The sequence below is a fragment of the Pan troglodytes genome, chromosome 9 (genome assembly GCF_028858775.2).
Source record: "Pan troglodytes isolate AG18354 chromosome 9, NHGRI_mPanTro3-v2.0_pri, whole genome shotgun sequence".
Classification (NCBI taxonomy): domain Eukaryota; kingdom Metazoa; phylum Chordata; class Mammalia; order Primates; family Hominidae; genus Pan; species Pan troglodytes.
Window position 1 is genome coordinate 127,492,333 of NC_072407.2, and position 13,361 is coordinate 127,505,693.

General features: G+C 42.2%; 1 long non-coding RNA gene across 1 annotated transcript in view; it reads right to left on the minus strand.

Annotated features, from left to right (window-relative positions):
• Nucleotides 1-2,211: 2,211 nt before the first annotated feature.
• Nucleotides 2,212-13,361, minus strand: part of LOC134807284 (uncharacterized) — a 34,940-nt gene continuing 23,790 nt past the window's right edge. The window contains exon 3 of the long non-coding RNA XR_010147341.1: nucleotides 2,212-2,380. This is a non-coding gene — a long non-coding RNA (uncharacterized LOC134807284). The remainder of the gene's footprint in view (nucleotides 2,381-13,361) is intronic.

Here is a 13,361-nt window from a genome sequence, read left to right on the forward strand (position 1 = left end):
CCTTGAGTGGAAAAGACTAGGTAGCAGTCAATGTGTCGAGTTCTATAGTCCAGTTTGAGGAGGCAATTCTGATTTACCCAGGGCTCATAGATTGGTTTGATCGGGTATGATGTTTACACAGTGCATGGGGAAGGCTGTCGTCCCACCCTAATGTTTTTATACAAATGGGCTTTCTAGTTGATTAGTGCCATCTTGTCTGCTCCTTTACAGTACATGTGGCTGGAAGAGAAGGGACGATGGAGCCTCCGCCTTGAACATGTCTAGTCCTTAGTTCCTGCCTGCATTCACCCATGCAAGCTTCCATCTTGCAGGCTGCTCTTTGTTAGAAAATGATTTGCGGCTGCTCTTCATTAAAAAGAAAAGCCTTACTGAGGACTCCCATACCCTTCCTATCTGCCTAAGTGATTTCTTCTTAACTGCTGTATCACTGGCACACTTCTAGCCTTACACCACATTCCCTTCATTCTCTTTCCTTAGGGTGAGCTGCCCACATGCACGGTGCTCTCCTTAAACTTGGGAGGTAAGCTTGTGCGGTGTGTTTAAGAAGTTGTATACCTGGCTGGGCGCAGTGGCTCACACCTGTAATCTTAACACTTTGGGAGGCCGAGGCGGGCGGATCATGAGGTCAAGAGATGGAGACCATCCTGGCTAACATGGTGAAACCCTGTCTCTACTAAAAATAAAAAAATTAGCTGGGGGTGGTGGCATGTACCTGTAGTCCCAGCTAAGGCAGAAGAATCGCTTGAATCCGGGAGGCGGAGGTTGCAGTGAGCCGAGATCCTGCCAATGCACTCCAGCCTGGGCCACAGAGCAAGGCTCCGTCTTAAAACAAATAAAAATAAAAGAAGTTGTACACCTGCCCACCTGAAGATTTCTTCCCTTTTCTGGTGAAATGCCCCTGGAAGGTCATACTTCACCATTTTATCTGATAATGCAGACGCCAAAGCTCACTCCCCCAATTCCTGGTATTTTATTGGAAGCTACTGATTACCAATATCTAGCATTTTTATCTATTGGGAAATTGTCTCTCCCTGGCCTCTGTGACCAATTATAATTTTTAGAGAGGCAGTGTGGCAACTGCCAAACCATCACCTGATCATCGCCTGACATTCCTGGTTGGGTGGAGGTGAGCCCTTTCCTGCCCTGCTCATGTCTGGCTAGCTACCTAATGTAACAGTATGAAAATGGGACCCTGAATTTTTTGGGATCTGTTTTGCTTTCCAGATGCTGTTTATTAGGCCCAAGAAACTACATGTTTTCCTAGCCCTGTTCCTCAGAGAACTGCATCCTGAAGCCAGTAATCTAATTAAGAAAATTAAAAACTGGCAAATGAAAACCCTTACAACTACTGGATCTTCTTCTGTGTAGTTATGTGTGTTATGTGTGTAACGTTTATGTTTGAAGGAGCTCTTGTTAATTAGCTTAGAAATAGCAAATGCTTAAATCAATTTTTTTTGGTCAGAGAATTAGAAAACTAATGCCTTTTAGTTCATGTGACTTTAGTAAGCTTTGGGAAATAAAAAATTTTAAAGATTATTGGTCAAATAAAGACATTTGGTCTAAATTAGGCAGGTTAGATATTAGATTTGCTAAATTCTTTAAGGTAATAAACTGCTTCTTTAACTTTTGAAAATTGTTCAACTTACCTGCTTTGGAGCCATTAGATTCTAGGTGAGGCCTGGGGACATATGGAGTTAGCCATTCCCCCTGATTATGCTGGAAAGAGTCAGATGTTATGTGGACTTCTGTCTGGTGTCCTGGGCTCCACACCTAGTACATAATTACAATCGCTTACTTACCAGGTTTTTCACCAAAAAAAGAAAAAAGAAAAAAGAAAAATTGCTAAGAGTTAGCACTGTAACATGTAATTGAGACTTATGAAAAAAAAAACAGTTTTACTTGGAAGGTGTGTGAGGAAAACTGAAATGTGCTTTTAGTGAAAGATTACAAGAAGCCATGGGAATGTAAATTTTTGCCTAGTTTAGAGGGTTAAAGAATTGTTTTAAATTATGTAGGATAAAGCTAAAGGTTTGAGCAAGTTGTGCAAGGTTTGTGAAAAATTAATCTTGTAAAAGAAATTCTGTGTGTGAACATATTGGCTAAATTTAAATTGAACATTGGAATGAAAGCACAATAGGGTTTTCTGAGAGCATTGATCTGCTCTTTAACAATAATTCGTAAAGGGTTATAAAAGGTTTATGAGAATCTTACCTTGTGGTCAAATTGATTAAGACTGAATAGCTGTCCATTCTTTGCTAACGTTTGGCCGGGCGCGGTGGCTCATACCTGTAATCCCAGCACTTTGGGAGGCCGAAGCAGGCGGATCACAAGTTCAGGAGATCGAGACCATCCTGGCTAACATAGTGAAACCCCGTCTCTACTAAAAATACAAAAAGAAAAAATTAGCCAGGCGTGGTGGTGGGCGCCTGTAGTCCCAGCTACTCAGGAGGCTGAGGCAGGAGAATGGCGTGAACCTGGGAGGCGGAGGTTGCAGTGAGCCGACATCGTGCCACTGCACTCCAGCCTGGGCAACAGAGCAAGACTCTGTCTCAGAAAAAAAAAAAAAAAAAAAGACTGAATAGATTTTTCTATAATGTTTTATTAAAAAATTGAGTTGACATTAACAGTACACTAACACAAGGATGAAATTTGGCTTTCTCTCTTGAACAAGATTTTCATGTAATATTAAAGGATAATGAAAGATTTTTGTTTGCCTTTTGAATAAACTACAGGAAAAACAAGGGAAAGACAAGAGACAGATTGTTTGGAAAGCTAAGTCTTCCCTCTATCAATTGGTAAAGGTTTTCGCTTTTTTTAAATTTTTGAGTCATCATTTTGACTAAATGAATGACTTATCATGCCCTGGAATCCTACTTTATAATATCAAGTGTTTTAAACCTGTAACATACTTGGCAGGCCTCCTGAAATCAAAGTTCATCTTCAAAATTGTCTTTCCTGACCTCTAATTCTGGGATACTACAGAGGGCCCCTGAAGCATCCAAAAGAGAGGTAAACAGGATTTTTTGACATGCTAAATTATATGGGAAGCATTTTTTTTTGTTTTGAGATGGAGTTTCGCTCTTGTTGCCCAGGCTGGAATGCAGTGGCATGATCTTGGCTCACCACAACCTCCAGCTCCCGGGTTCAAGCGATTCTCTTGCCTCAGTCTCCCAGGTAGCTGGGATTACAGGCATTAGCCACCACCCCCGGCCAATTTTGTATTTTTAGTACAGGCAGGGTTTCTCCATGTTGGTCAGGCTGGTCTCGAACTCCTGACCTCAGGTGATCCATCCATCTCGGCCTCCCAAAGTGCTGGGATTACAGGTGTGAGTCACCATGCCTGGCTGGGAAGCATCGTTAAAAAGAATAATAATGGGCTGGGCACAGTGGCTCACGCCTGTAGTCCCAGCACTTTGGAAGGCCGAGGCAGGTGGATCATGAGGTCAAGAGTTCAAGACCAGCCTGATCAACATGGTGAAAACCCGTCTCTACTAAAAATCCAAAAATTGGCCGGGCGTGATGGTGTGTGCCTGTAATGCCAGCTACTCAGGAGGCTGAGGCAGGTTAATCACATGAATCCAGGAGGTGGAGGTTGCAGTGAGCTGAGATCACGCCATTGCACTCCAGCCTGGGCAACAGAGCGAGACTCCATCTAAAAAAAAAAGCTTAGCCTCCTTCAGGTTATACTTTAGTGAATGTTATTAATATTTGTTCCAAAATTGTATGGGATTTCTAAAATTCTAATATGTCTGTGTATATGTTATCGATCATAATTGTAGTTATTATGTTAAGCTATTCTAGACTACAGAAATAACCAAATTTCCTTGTTGATTTGTCTTTTACTATGACTATTTAAAGTAATTTCCAGTCCAGGCACAGAGGCTAATGCCTGTAATCCCAGCATTTTGAGAGACCGAGGCAGGCAGATCACCTGAGGCCAGGAGTTTGAGACCAGCCTGGCCAACATGGTGAAACCCTGTCTCTACCAAAATACAAAAGTTAGCTGGGTATGGTGGCAGGTGCCTGTAATCCCAGCTACTCAGGAGACTGAGGTAGGAGAATTGCTTGAACCCAGGAGGTGGAGGTTGCAGTGAGCCAAGATCATACCACTGCACTCCAGCCTGGAGAATACAGTAAGACTGTGTCTCAAAAATAAATATATAAAAGTAAAGTAATTTCCACAGTTAATTACTTAATTCAGATGCAGCTTCTGAAAACTTCACAAGTACACAAAAGCCTATAATATGATGTCTTTTAGGAAGTTCAGGAAAGGATGGAAAAGACCCTGAAAAGCACTTTTGAATACAGGTTTCTGACAACTTCATAATCATATCATTTAGACTGGGTGAGAATTCCTGGAACTGTAATGAAAGGACTGACTGGTTTATAAAACTGCTAACCAAAGTAGAACAAAAATTAATTGAATACCAAGAAAATACTTTGCTAGATTTTCATGCTAAATCAGCCAATACTAAAATTGTGTAGATACACAATGAACTCCATGGTCTAAGTCAAATTACTTATGATAACCCATCAGTTATTAGTGCTATGCTCCTAAATTGGAGAAACAACTGGTATTCAAGAAGACATATGTTCAATGTTAAGCATGGACTCATGGAAAACCGGGATGGCTGCCTTGTCTTTCCTGAGTCCTTAAAGCTCTTGTTATTAAAAGTTCTGCATTCCATGACTCATCATGGAAAAGATAAAATGACCCAAATTAAATATATATTGTTGTGGTGACTTCTAAATTGCTAAAATAGTTTATGACTAATGTTTCATTTGTCAAAGCCATATTCCTGGAAAGACGATCAAAGCTATAGGTACATTTTGCTACCTGACGGGCCACTTAAACATTTATAGAGGGATTTCATCCAATTATCTTTTTTTTACCTTGAGACAGTCTTACTCTGTCATCCAGGCTGGATTGCAGTGGCATGATCTCAGCTCACTGCAACCTCTGCCTCCTGGATTCAAGCAATTCTCCTGCCTGAACCTCCTAAGTAGCTGGGATTACAGGTGCCTGCCATCACGCCCAGCTAATTTTTGTATTTTTGGTAGAGATGGGGTTTCACCATCTTCACCATCACCATGTTGGCCAGGCTGGCCTCGAACTCCTGACATCAAGTGATCCACCCACCTTGGCCTCCCAAATTGCTGGGATTACAGGTGTGAGCCATCACACCTGGCCAATTGTCATTTTCAATTCACGTTTTCTAGTTGTATAAAAGCTTTCCTATGCAAGAGAGCTAATGTTATGATAGTAGATTATTATGCCATAGTGTATTTTGACAAGGTAAAGAAAGCGTTTTATGGTTCACTGACTGAGTACAATCAACCCCTTCATAATCTAGAACCTGAAGACTGGATCTTCTGAGAACATCAGAAAAACACTGCCCTTGCCATCTACACTGTAGCAAAACTTTGGGACCTTGAACTTTGGGTTCACAATCTCACAACCAAGAAGGGTCCCTCTACACTCTTGGAACTGTACACCCATTGGAACTCTTAAGGAAAAGCTAACCTGGGAAGTTTCTCCTAAGAAAATGGCATCCTTGATGTGGACAGCTTTTCCCAAGATCATGAATCAAGACTTCTCTACTATCATGAGATAGTAGAATATTTATCTTTGAATATTTTTCCCTTTGCTTATGCCTCTATAGACAATAGAGGTGAAAAGGGGGTCTGTTCTGTGCACTTATGGGGTATACTTTTATTTGTCAGGGATTTTGTAGCCAGCTTTATACATAGATAACCTTACATTTTGATAGATGAAAGATGAAGGCCCAATGTAGGTTGAGAAACTTTAATGATACATACATTGCCTCACAGTCAGCCAGAAACAGAACATTGGTTCACTCCTCTTAACCCACATCATGGGTTAAAGAGAATATTGCCAGGAGGCCTTCACTCTTCTAGAAGGACATCATTTGTTAGGTCCTTTTTTCGATGGTTTGGAGTAAAAGAGGCAATGATTAGAAATGTATCCCTCATGATAAGCTCTATAGCAGATTCTGCTGTAAAGGCCATGGTTACGCAACAGACTTTAAATTCTCTTGTGAAAGTTATGCTAAATAATAGTATTGCTCTAGATTACTTACTGGCTAAACAGAAGTATCTGTGCACCTGCTGGCACTTGTGGTCTATGGAGAAATACATCAAATGTACATTATAGAGATTCAGTTGCAAGGGATTAATTAAGAGACTGCTTAGTTACGTGAGTAGACTCTTTATCTGACTCATTCTTTGATCTATTTAGTTTTACGTGGTTTGGTTTATGGAGACCCTTGGTAAGGAGCATACTCCACACTCTTGGTGTTAGCCTCCTGATAGTCATAATAGTAGTCTCTGGTGTGCTGTATTCTCTCAAAGATTTTAAGTGTTTGCATGCAGCCATCTCTAGAATGTCAAATGGTCTCTCTTCAACTGCAATTTCAAGAGCTGAAAGAAATGTCTGACCATAAGGACACTGTAACCTATAAGTGATATGCTGAGACTGGAAACCCAAAATGATGGTAACTGAGAGTGGTGCTAAGGCCCTAAGTTTTGGTCACACCCTCACCTAAGTAAGAACCTGACTGCAAGGGGGGAATTTTAAAACAACATTATGGGAGGCCATTGTTTTGGACTGAGCTCATGAACTAGGCCCCAGTGGACCAGACCAAACCAAAATGGAGTTACTCATGCTAAATGTGACATAATCAAACTAAGACTTTAAGAAAACACATAGGTTCTAGACCAGACCAGGTTTTATTTTTCTCCTATAAACAGGATGTTCAGGCATAAGGAGGTACCCTCTACTCAGTCTTTGTTAAGGAGGTACCCTCTACTCAGTCTTTGTTCCTACCTTACAAAACCTGCTGCTCTACTATTTCCCAGTGGGTTTCAAGACCAAATAAGTACACTTATGATGGTATTAGTGACATCAATGACTAAAGTTTTGGTCAATCTCTCAAAATTGAGAAGATGACCAAAATTGGGGAATTGTTAAATCAAGATTAGCCTATGCATACTAAAGTATGACAAGAAGAAAAAAAAGTTTAGCCTAAAGCTGCCTCCTTATATATTTTAAGTTGAACCTAAAGGTTTCTCTGTACATCGTGAACTATAACAAGTGGAGGTGTAAACAGACCATAGCCTACATTTGTGCCAATCACAAGGTTTTGGCCAAGGAAATGTAGCCAATTGTTTGAACTGTGTTCAAGTAAGGCAAACTCCAACCTGTAACCAATCCAGCTGTCTGTACCTCACTTTCGTTTTTTGTATGTCACTTTCCTTTTTCTGTCCATAAATCTTCTTCCACCACGTGGCTGCACTGAAGTCTCAGAGCCTACTCTGGCTCAGGAGGCTGCCCGATTCACAAATCATTCCTTGCTCAATTAAACTCCTTTAAATTTATTTCTGCTAAAGTTTTTCTTTTATCACTACCAAACTATATAAAAGAGCTAATCAATTGACTTAAAAGAAATGCTTATCAGATTAGTAAAAATTAGCTCAGACACTTTTAATTCACATGATCTTGGTAATCTTTGGTAAAATTAATTTGTTAAATTTAACCTCAAAACTGTCTCCAGTAATTTAAAAGGTTTAAGTCATATTATGTTAAAACCTCGATTTTTTTTTCCATAGGAAATTTGGGTTACTAAATTAAAATGGAGCATAAAAAATGTTTTTGGCGAAGTTTATAAAACACAAAGATAAGGATTTTGCAAAAAACAAAAAGCGTGTTTCTTTCTAGTTAAGAAACAATTGAAGAGTCACTTTAAGCTGAAGGAAAAAGTATACAAGTAAAAGTAATGGTTAAAAAAACAGTTAAGGTCCGGGCGCGGTGGCTCACGCCTGTAATCCCAGCACTTTGGGAGGCTGAGGCGGGCGGATCACAAGGTCAGGAGATCGAGATCATCCTGGCTAACACGGTGAAACCCCGTCTCTACTAAACAAACAAAAAATTAGCCGGGCCTGGTGGCACATGCCTGTAGTCCCAGCTACTTGGGAGGCTGAGGCAGGAGAATCGCTTGAACCTGGGAGGCAGAGGTTGCAGTGAGCCGAGATTGCACCACTGCACTCCAGCCTGGGCGAAAGAGCGAGACTCCGTCTCAAAAAAAAAAAAAAAAATTAAGACAGGGAAATAAGTTTATCTCTAAGACCTGTGGCTTCCAAGAAGATAGTTGATGTGGGTGAAAGGCAAAACCAAGTCAAAACCAGAGGATAGGCTGGGCACGGTGGCTCACATCTGTAATCCCAGCACTTTGGGAGGCCGAGGTGGGCGGATCACGAGGTCAGGAATTCAAGACTAGCCTGGCCATTATGGTGAAACCTCGTCTCTACTAAAAATACAAAAATTAGCTGGGTGTGGTGGTGGGCGCCTGTAGACCCAGCTACTTGGGAGGCTGAGGCAGGAGAATCGCTTGAACCTGGGAGGTGGAGGTTGCAGTGAGCCAAGATCATGCCACTGCACTCCAGCCTGGGCGACAGAGCAAGACTCCATCTCAAAACAAAAAACAAAACAAACCCAGAGGGTATAATGTAAAGGAATGGTTCCATTTTGTAGATTGGTATCATCAGCTTCTTAAAAAAATCTTTACTATAGTGGATTGTAAAAATAAACAATTTATGGACAAAATCCTTAATTTTAAATGCTACAGAATTGAAGAGCTTGTTTGGGTTAATGCAGAGCCCACACCTCACTATTGAACAATCACTGATAAGTATATGTAATCTAAATGCACAGGAGGTTATTCCTGAAAGAATGATCATCTAGCAGACCAGATAAATGCCACTGTAAGGTCTGTTTGCCCTGTGAAGCGGACTACCCAGCTCTCCCTATAAAATACCAAGTGAAGCACCCCAGATGAAGCAGTTATTGAGAGCAATGACTGGCTTTATGATAACTGGGATATCCTCCCACTGAAGATGCCTATTACCCAGGTCATGGGAAATTTGGGGGTTAAGAGGTCCCCTTTTACATAAGTTTCCCTCTTGCAAAATCATAGGACTGTTTGAGAAGCCTTATCAAATTTGCTGTTCCTGGCCAGGTGTGGTGGCTCAGGCCTGTAATCCCAGCACCTTAGGAGGACAAGGCGGTCAGATCACTTGAGGTCAGGAGTTTCAAACAAGATGTTTGTTTACCTTGGAAATGCCCTTCGTAAGCCAAACAGCTCATGAAAGCTGTCTATCAGGCACTGCAGAATATAGCAGCTCCTCACATACATAGTTAGAATCAGTCCTAGGGAGAAAGCGGCTCCCTGCTTATGAGTATCTCCTCCTTGTATCCCCAGGTGGCAAGATTTTATTTTATCATGGAACTCTTTGGGGCATCATTATTTCAGTTAGCATAGGGGTAGCTTCAGTTAACATTTCATAGCAAGGCAGTAAATGCACCTCAAGTGGAAATTCTCTAGTCCGGTAGTTGTCATTGGGAAGTACTTATAAGAGTTTTTTGTTTTGTTTTGTTTTTTGCCATTATCCCCAATAAACACTCCACAAAGGGCTATGAAGGGGATGATTTGTCCCAACTAGTACTCTAGCTTCTACCTGATACTTTGTGGGCTCAGGTGATTTTACTATTTCCCATTAACAGGTCCAACTAACACTTTTCAAAAGAGCAGCTTTACATGTCTTTGGTTTTATAGTACTAGATAGGGGAAGCATCCTCCAGCTAGATACAATACCCATTTTCATAAGACATTTAGGTAAAGAGATTACAACTACGTTACATAAACCCTGTTTAAACATCTTAAATTTCATAATTCTATTAACCTGTACATTTTTTGGTTCTACCCCCAGATGATTTTACCTTTCCTGGCAAAAAAAAGGGCTTGAGTTCCCAGTAGGGAGTTGCATCTGTAAGACCCATGAGGAATGGCAGTTTTTGTTTTTTTTTTTTTTTTTTTTTTTGAGACAGAGTCTCGCTCTAGTGCCCAGGCTGGAGTGCAGTGGCACAATCTCAGCTCACTGCAACCTCCACCTCCCAGGTTCAAGTGATTCTCCTGCATCAGCCTCCTGAGTAGCTGGGACTACAGGTGTGCACAACCACACCAGGCTAATTTTTGTATTTTTAGAAGAGACAGGGTTTTACTATGTTGTTCAGGCTGGTCTCAAACTTCTGACCTCAGGTGATCCACCCGCCTCTGCCTCCCAAAGTGCTGGGATTACAGGCATGAGCCACCATACTGGCCAATTACAGGCATGAGCCACCATACTGGCCAACACTTTCATTATTTTCTTTCTCTCTCTCTTTTTTTCTTTTAGCAACCACAGGCAAAACAAAGAGGAGCACTACTTTAATAATGACAATACACAACCTAAATTTAAATGAGAAGACTTTTGTGATCCATAATGGAACACAAATATGGTAGAGGAAAGGGTGTGGAATCGGGCGTTAGACAAACCTGGTTGGAGTTTTTTTTTCTTAATAGGAAGGCATGGAATTTTTTTTTAAATCAGCTACAACAGCTACTCGGGAGGCTGAGGCAAGAGGATTGCTTAGGCCCAGGAGGTCAAGGCTTCAGTGAGCCATGATCATGCCACTGTACTCCAGCCTGAGTGTCAGAGTGAGACCCTGTCTCAAAAACAAAAAAAAAATAGTGATAATTTTTCATTACAACACTTAAATTGTTGTTGAAATAATAAATATAAAAGGCTTGGTATAGTAGATGCTTAATAAATCATAGTATCTCTCTCTCCTAGAAGATTCCAAGGCTGGAAGCTAGGAGATCTGGCCCCTAATGATGCAGGATTTTTCTTGGCCCCTTTGACAAACTCATGGAAGGGGGCGCCTTCTCTACCACGCCCACCACACTCAACCACTTGCGGGAGGGAGCACATGAGCAAGCAAGTTCAAGATCCAGCCAGCCACTCTGGGCACTGGCACAGGAGCAAGCTCTGTGTGGGGCCTGTGGCCAGACCAGGCATGTCGCCTCAAGAGGAACACTGCAGTGCCCAGGTGAAGGTGCCCGTGACCCTGAAGCCTCAGAGCGGGTGTTACAGTGCTCCTTTAGTTTCATCATCCACAAACAGCAGTGTGTTAGTAGCTCAGTTGGCCCTTTGCCTTGTCACGTGGGGCAGCTGCCTTCCACTGGTGGGGGCAAAGGACCAGTGTGACAGCCTTTCTGGGTACCTGTACTTGGTGGGTCCCAAGCTCTTGTCCAGTGTCCAAGAAGAATGAGGTCACATGCAGGATTGAAGGATGGCGGGCCAGGTGCAGTGGCTCACGCCAGTAATCTCAACACTTTGAGAGCCTGAGGTGGGTGGATCACCTGAGGTCAGGAGTTTGAGATCAGCCTGGCCAACATGGTGAAACCCCATCTCTACTAAAAATACAAAAACTTAGCTGGGCGTGGTGGCAGGTGCCTATAATCCCAGCTACTTAGGAGGCTGAGGCAGGAGAATTGCTTTTACCCAGGAGGCATAGGTTGCAGTGAGCTGAGATTGCACCATTGCACTCCAGCCTGGGTGACAGAGCAAGACTCTGTCTCAAAAAAAAAAAAATACAAAGAAGGATGTTGAGGGCAGAGAATTTTTTTGAGTGATGAAAACGAGTCTCAGCAGTGAGGGGAGCTGGAGAAGGGACAGGAAGGGCAGGTCGTCTTCCTCAAAGTCAGGCCATCTCCCACTCTACTGACTAAGTCAGGGGTCTTTATAGGCACAGGATGGGGAGTATGTGCAGATTGGTTTGTGGCTATGCAAGAAAGGTTAAAGCAAAGACACCACTCAAAGGTGGGCACAACAGTGTAGAAAACCAATCAGGAAAGGGTAGGTATATGTAAAATAGGTGAAGGGTGGGGATCAATCAGAGGAAAACATGCAAGACAGGAAGACAAGTTCTCAATCTGGTGTGAGGACTTAACTTGTAGCTTGGCTTTCGAGCTTTAAACTGTTTTTGGCTTGGAGGTGGGGTTTCAATGGGGACCCGCCACTAACTGCCTAGGCATTTGGCTGTCTCCTGTCGCTATCACTAGATATAGTATTGTTATCATTTCACTAAATCATATATCCATACAGTTAAAAAACACCTTCATATATATACCATTTATTTTAGCAGCCTGTGTTAAAGAAACTAAGGTTTGGGCCAGGCATGCTGGCTCACACCTGTAATCCCAGCACTTTGGGAGGCCAAGGCGGGTGGATCACGAGGTCAGAAGATCGAGACCATCCTGGCTAACATGGTGAAACCCCATCTCTACTAAAAATACAAAAAATTAGCCGGGCGTGGTGGCGGGCACCTGTAGTCCCAGCTACTTGGGAGGCTGAGACAGGAGAATGGTGTGAACCCGGGAGGCGGAGCTTGCAGTGAGCCAAGATAGAGAGACTCTGTCTCAAAAAAAAAAAAAAGAAACTAAGGTTCATAGCTTAACTGGAGGTCACGTCTTCTCAAAGTGCTCTGCCACAAACTTCCTCATTTGTGAAATTTGGAAAATAATATCCTCTACTTGTCCACAAATAGCATCTAATCATACCTAAGCATGTGAGAGCTCTTTAAAAATGCAAGGTATTAATTATTATTGGTTTTTATTTTAAATGTGGTTATACATGTTGAGATTTAAAAGATTTCCTCCCGGCCAGGCGCAGTGGCTCACGCCTGTAATCCCAGCACTTTGGGAGGCTGTAGGTGGGCGGACCGCGAGGTCAGGAGATCGAGACCATCCTGGCTAACACGGTGAAACCCCGTCTCTACTAAAAATACAAAAAAATTAGCCATGCTTGGTGGCAGGTGCCTGTAGTCCCAGCTACTCAGGAGGCTGAGGCAGGAGAATGGCGTGAACCCAGGGGGCGGAGCTTGCAGTGAGCCGAGATCGCGCCACTGCACTCCAGCCTGGGCGACAAAGACAGACTCCGTCTCAAAAAAAAAAAAAAAAAAAAAAAGATTTCCTCCCATGAAGTAAGCCAGAATAAACTCATACCTACTAAATTCTTTCTAAAATCTTTTCTAAATTGACACTCTTGAGAAAGAATAGAGCTTGGAGGAAGAGCTATTATTATAATTAATAGCACAATAATCAGTTTGTCATTAAACCACTTAGGTCTCTTTGTAACAAGATTTCTAAGCTTTAGTAGTTGGATTCCTTATTCTATTCTATTTTATATTGTTTTGTTTTGTTTTATTTTATTTTATTTTTCGAGACAGTCTAGCTGTGTCACCCAGGCTGAAGTGCAGTAGTGCGATCTCGGCTCACCGCAACCTCTGCCTCCTGAATTGAAGTGATTCTCATTCCTTAGCCGACCAAGTAGCTGGGACCACAGGCGTGTGCCACCATGCCCAGCTAATTTTTTGTATTTTTAGTAGAGACGGGATTTCACCATCTTGGCCAGGGTGGCCTCAAGTGATCTGCCCGCCTCAGCTTCCCAAAGTGCTGAGGTTA